The sequence below is a fragment of the Sminthopsis crassicaudata genome, chromosome 5 (genome assembly GCF_048593235.1).
Source record: "Sminthopsis crassicaudata isolate SCR6 chromosome 5, ASM4859323v1, whole genome shotgun sequence".
NCBI classification, from domain to species: domain Eukaryota; kingdom Metazoa; phylum Chordata; class Mammalia; order Dasyuromorphia; family Dasyuridae; genus Sminthopsis; species Sminthopsis crassicaudata.
The window spans coordinates 250,090,709-250,097,364 of NC_133621.1; the positions used below are offsets into that span (position 1 = coordinate 250,090,709).

Sequence of the window (6,656 nt, forward strand, 5' to 3'; positions counted from 1 at the left end):
CCTTCTCTGGGTGTAGGTGATTCTGTCCAAAAGATAGGAATTTTAGAAAATGAAGGTGAGAAGGGTGTGAATTTCAGTCATGGGAGACAGCTTGGGTAAAGGTCAGAGAATTGAGAATTTATGTCGCTTGGAGGGGGACACAAGTAGACCAATTTGGTTGGACATAAAGGGGACTGATATGACATAAGTCTAGTGAGGTAGGCTGGAATCATGTTGTAAATGGCTTTGAATGCCAAGAGAAGATTATATTTTGTCCTATAAGCAAGAGAAGATCATTAGAATTTTTTAAGCAAGGGAGAGATATGGACAGACTTGTACTTTAGGTTTATTAGTTTGGTAGCTGTTTGATGGATGGATGAAAGGAGATAGGCATCTCAATTAAGAGACTTTTTGTGATAGTCAAGATGAAAGATAATTGAAAGTCTCAACTGCAGTGGTTGTTATCTAATAGAAGAGAAGGACTTGGATGGGAGAGATGATATTAGCAGGATTTGGTATATAATTAGTTATTGGAGATGAGTGAGAGTAAGGATTAGAAGGAGACTTTGAGATTAAAAACCTGATGAATAGAAGGATGTTGGCACTCCTAAAGAAAATATTAAAGTTTGAAAGAGGGGTGGGGCTAAAGAGAAATATAATGAGATTATGTTTTAGACAAATTGAATTTGGAATGTCTTGGGGAATCCACTAGGAATATCAATCAGAATAGGTAGTTGTTAATTGGGGTATCAAATTGAATTGAATTTATAGTTGCAACTAGAGACTATGTAGAGAGGAGAAGAGAAGAGTATGCAGAACAGAGCCTGGTGTACACTCATAATTAGGTAGTGAGATATGAATGAAAAGTGGTGATGAGCAAGCAATGAAGCAGCATGTGCAGATATACTGAGAGTTGTAGTCACAACGTTGCACACAAGCAGCTTAAGCTATGGAGTTGTTTTCTCACTGGAGAAGCAGCCTGGGTATCTGAGAAACTTTTTAAGAATTACATTGCTCATTCTGGTGTAAAAAGAAAGCTAGAAAAGACATCGTAAAAATTGTCTGGTGTGCTAAAAATTGTCATCCAAATCTGGCCTGATTACTATGGCAGACAGAAATCCTATCCTGCATTTGAAACACACACGTGTACAAAAAATACAAAAATTTCTGCAAAGTAGATTCCACTTATCATTGGTACATGGAATGTTGCATACATTTAAGGACAACGTAAAATCTAGTAGACCTGAAAGACATATAGTTCTTGTTGCAAGAGAACTCAACAGGTGTCATATCCAAATAGCAGCCCTGAAAAACAAGCTTGGCAAATGAAGACCAGCTTACTGAAGTCAGAGCTGGAGATACATGGTTTGCTGGAATGACTGCAGTGAAGGGGAGCAAAACTGGTATAGGTTTTGTGATCAAAACTAATCTAGTAAACAAACTTGTATGCCTATCATAGGTAGTGAATGACAGGCTCATGACAATTTAATTACCCATTGCAGGAAAACGCCATGCCACTATCATCAGTACCAATGCTGAAATCCCATGACAAATCCTGATGAGGTGAAAGAAAAAAAATTATCCAAAAGAGGACAAACTTATAAGTCTGTGTGATTTTAATGCTAATGAAAACTCAAATTATCAGCCATGACAGGGCATGCTTGAGAAGAGCAGAGTTGGAAACAGAAACGGCAATGGTCACTTTCTATTAAAGTCTTGTGCATTTCATGGCCTTGTCATTACCAGCACTGTCTTCCATTTATCTAAATGTAATAAAACTTTATGGATGCACCCTCACATCAAACATCGACATTTAGTAGACTATGTGATTATAAACAGAAGAACCAGATAAGATGTGAGGGTAACAAAGGCAGTATGTTTACAGAGTGCTGGACAAACCATAGACTTCTCCCAAGCTGAACATTATCATTCAACAAAAGTGGCAGCCCCAAAGCAAAAAAAAAAAAAAAAAAAAAACTACCAGAAGAATTAATGTTAAGAGATTAGAGTGCTTCTCTGAGAGTGAATACTTTGTTGCTGACTTGGAGGAAAAGTAGAATCAACACACAGTTGTAGAGTAGAAAAGAAGTGGGCAAATTTCAGAAATTCAGTGTATAGCATTGAATTTGCTTATCTGGGCCAGAGCACTTGCAAATACTAAGATTGGTTTATGAAAATGTTGGGGAAATTCAGAAGCTGCTAAATGAAAAACAAACACTCCACAGGGTGTGCCAGCAAGATAGTCCATCCATCTCTAAGAAGACAGTATACAATTTCATGAAAAGTAAAGTACAATAAAAATTTAGAGAGATGCAAAGTTTTTGGCTCAGTAAGAAGACAGATAAAATTTGTTTTATACCTATAGTAATAATCCAAAATATTTTTATAATGCAGTAAAGGGTATGTTTCAAAGACATGACACATCTCAATACTCAGTGCTGATGGAGTCACACTGATTGGTGATAAGGACTTCCATAGTGTTCACAACAAACCATCCTCAATCAATACTAAAGTCACTGATCTAGTCACTTCTCTAGCTGAAGTTCCAACTGAAAAGGGATTTTGAATGTCATTAGACTACTTTTGTGTGATAAATCAACTAGTACTAATTCTATTCCAGTTGAGATTTACAAAATGGGGGGAGTCCACTGTTCATACAAAAGCTGACTGAAATTTTCCAGATTCTATGGCAAGAGGAAGTTATACCCCAAGAGTTAAAGGATGTTTCTATTATCTATTTCTATGAAAGTAAAAGGAATAGATTGTCCTTTTGACAGTCATGGGGGAGGATTTCTCTTGGTCACTGCAAGACCAAGAATCTTGCCAGAGATTTTCTTAATAAGCTGATCCTATACCTGGAAGAAGATATCTACCTGAGAGCCAATCTAGCTTCAAAAGGGTTCAAGGAACAATCAATATAGTGTTTGCTGCCAAATAACTCCAGGAAAAATTCCAGGAGCCAAACAAAAGTCTATATAAAGCATTTGTAAATCTGACCAAAGCTTTTGATTCTGTCAGTAGCAAGGGCTTATGGAACATTATGTCAAAATTTGGTTGCCCAGAAAAGTTTATTAGTATTGTATGTCAATTTCATAATGGCATGGGGTTCTGGACAATGGATGATTCTCTCGAGCTTTCCCAGTCACTAATGGAGTTGAAACAAGACTTTATGCTTACTCCCATGCTTTTGAGCATAATGTTTTCAATCATGTCAAACATTTTCAGTGGGGTGGCAATAATACTTTACTGGTGGTAAATTCTTTAATTTGAAAAGGCTACAAATCAAAACAAAAGTAGAAGTGTTGGTACATGATTTTTTGTTTGCAGATGATTGGACACTCATTGTAGCCTCTGAAGCTGAGATGCAACAAAGCATGGATTTATTTGTTGCTGCTTGTGCTAATTTTGGTCTATCAGTTAATACCAAGTCAGCACTACACCATTCATATGTGGAATCATAAGTTATAGCAAAAAGTTCACTTACCCTGACAGTATATTTCCAGATATGTACATATTGATAATAAGGTTGACCCACACATTGCCAGAGCTAGCTCTGTATTTAGGAGGCTCCAAAGAGAAGTAGAGGAGAGGTATTAGATTTATTACCAAACTGAAGGTCTACAGAATCTTTGTGCTTACCTCATTATTGTATGACTGTGAAATTTACCAGTGCCATGGCAGAGAACTGAATTGCTTCCATTTGAATTATCTTAGGAAGATTCTGAAGATCATCTGACAGGATAAGAGAACCGACACTGAGGTTCTTTCTCAAATTAAACTGCCAAGCATTCAGACTCTACTGCAAAGACTACTGTTGGGATGGACAGATTGTTTAAATGCCAAAGGTATACTTGGCAAAAAGTCTATTTTATGGAGAACTCACACAAGGCAAATACTTACATGGTGGTAAACAAAAGCTATATAAAGACACTCTCAAGGTCTTTCTTAAGAACTTTAGAATTGGTTGCATGACATGGGAGACACTGGTACAGATTGCCAATAAGATGGGTCCCCATCAGAAAAGGTGTGCTGTGCTCTATAAACAAAGCAGAATTGAAAAAGCCCATAAGAAACATGAGATACACAAAGTTAGAGAATCCATCCCAAATGTTCATATGGACTAATGTTGTCCAGCCTGGGACAGAGCATTCTGAGCTCATATTGGTCTGATCAGCCATAATTGGAAACACTAACTTAACTCTAACACATTTTGGTCCTCTGAGAATAAAAGATAATAACCAACCAACTGTGTGTAGTCATATAAAAAAAGGTTTGGAGTAGAGAGAAAGCAGAAGTCAGAATGGAAAACTTGACTAATGATCATGAGAATATAGTGAAGAGATAAATTTAAGAGATACTGCATGATGGATATCTTCAACATAGAGAAGAGCTAATCCAATTCCAATTGATCAATGATGGACAGAATCAGCTACATCCAGAAAAGGAACACTGGGAAATGAGTGTAAACTGTTACCTTTTTGTTTTTATTTTTGTTTTGTTTTGTTTTTCTTCTCAGATTATTTTTACCTTCCGAATACAATTCTTCCTTTGCAACAACAACAACAACAAAATTGGTTTCTGCACATATATATTGTACCTAGAATGTACTATAAGATATTTTATATGTATGGAAATGCCTGCCATCTAGGGGAGGGGGTGAAGGGAAGGAGGGGAAAAATTCAGAACAGAAGGGAGTACAAGGGATAATGTTGTAAAAAAAAATTACCTATGCATATGTACTGTCAAAAAATGTTATAATTATAAAAATTCATAATAAAAAATAGAATATAAATCCCCCCCAAAAAAAAGAGATACTGCATGAGTGAATAAGCTGTTTTGGCTGTTATAAATAACCAAGTTAGTAACTGTAAAGGACATGTAAAAGAAATATAAATTAAAAATAAAATTGAGAAAGAGAGACAGAGACAGACAGACTACAAAGATAGAAGCAAAAGGATTTAGCTATAGACTGGAGGGCTTGGAAGGTGAGAAAGAATGTAGTTCAAAGATAATGCCCAAATTTTGAATGCAAGGTGTTATGGTAGACTATAGTCCCATCATAGTAATCCCATTAACAGAAAGATGTCAAGAGTTATAGATCTTCAGAGAAATATTACATTATCATAGCTAAGCAGGGAATTTTTGAAGCTATCTAGACTAACCCTTCATTTTACAGGTAAGGAAATTGAGGCTTAGAAAGATAAAATAACAAACTAAAAGTGAGAGAAACAAGGTTTGAACCCTAGTCTTCTGATGTTGTAGCCAGTCTTTCAATAACGAGCTCAGATTTAGACATATCGGGTTTGTAAACCAGTGAGAAATCTAGGTAGAAAAATACTTGGAAAAGCATAAGATGTGAATATGGAACTCAGGAGAGAAATTAGGGCTAGTTATGTAGAGTTTCAGAGATGGTAGTTGCCTCTGTGGTGATGAATAAAATTAGCAAAAGCAAGAGCTCTTTTATTATAGTTCCCTGCTCCAAACATGAGAGTTAACCAGGAGGTTTACTTATATAGAAGGGCAAACATTTCATTAGTTTTATATCATGCCCAGCATAATTTGCTTTTTACTAGCTCTTCAAATTCAATATGTCTAAAACTGAGTTTATTCTCATTTGTAACTTATTACAACCTCATCCATAATCTGTTCTACTGATTTTTCTTTTCTGTCAGTGATATCACTGTTAAACCAGTCAGTATCCATGTTCAAAACATTACTTATGTCTTTGCCTTTTCATTCCAGAACTACATTTAAATGATATCGAAGATTTTTGGATCCTACTCTAAAACATCTGATGAATTCATTCTCACTGACACCAACCTGGATCATATTCTCTAGCTTCCATTTTCTCTCTACTCCATTTTGACCTCAATGGTAAATGGTAAACTATAAGATTATTTTAATATATTCATTAAAAATATAAACAATGCCATCAATTGTTATTATAAAACAGATTAGACCTAATATTTGGTTCTTCAGGAAGAGATACTAGATTGAAAATTCTTAACTTTTTTGTGTGTAACAAACCTCCTTTGGCATTCTGACAAAACCTCTTTTTAGAATAATATTTTTAATGCATAAAATAAAAGGAGTCAATTACATTGAAAAATAGTGATTATATATTCATATAACTATATAATAAGGTCAGCACCCTGACCTTATTATATACCCTAGATTATCAAATATAATATTTCCTAGATATACTCTACATTATCAAAATATAAAAACATAACAAGGTCATAGACCCTAGCTTAAGAGGCTTTGAACTAGGTGAAAGTTTTTATTCTTTCCTCATTCCAGTTATTGAAAGAATTAGCTCTGAATCATGTAATGAACTAAGAAATAAATTGTATTTAATGCAATCATATTCTATCTTTTACTCATAATCACTTCTAATAATTTGGCTCTAAATGGAAAAGGAAGAAGATATTCATTCTAACTAAGCAAATGCAAGCCTTCCAAAAAGAGACAAAACACAATGATCTCAGACTTGCCTTTAAGTATATTCTCAATTTTCAAAAAGAAGATGGTATATCTTCAAAAAAATGCTAATTTGGCTACAGAGGCATCAAATGCCCCACTTGTTTTTCACAGGAAGACACAAAGCTCTATGTTCTCATTGGACTCCTTCCCATTTTTGCAGGTGTAACTTTTGCATCCAAAAGTGGAAAAAAAGG

The 6,656-nt window shown here is 35.1% G+C and overlaps 1 long non-coding RNA gene across 1 annotated transcript in view; it reads left to right on the top strand.

Annotated features, from left to right (window-relative positions):
* Window positions 1–6,062, top strand: part of LOC141542939 (uncharacterized) — an 81,840-nt gene extending 75,778 nt beyond the window's left edge. The window contains exon 3 of the long non-coding RNA XR_012482278.1: window positions 5,722–6,062. This is a non-coding gene — a long non-coding RNA (uncharacterized LOC141542939). The remainder of the gene's footprint in view (window positions 1–5,721) is intronic.
* Window positions 6,063–6,656: the final 594 nt, after the last annotated feature.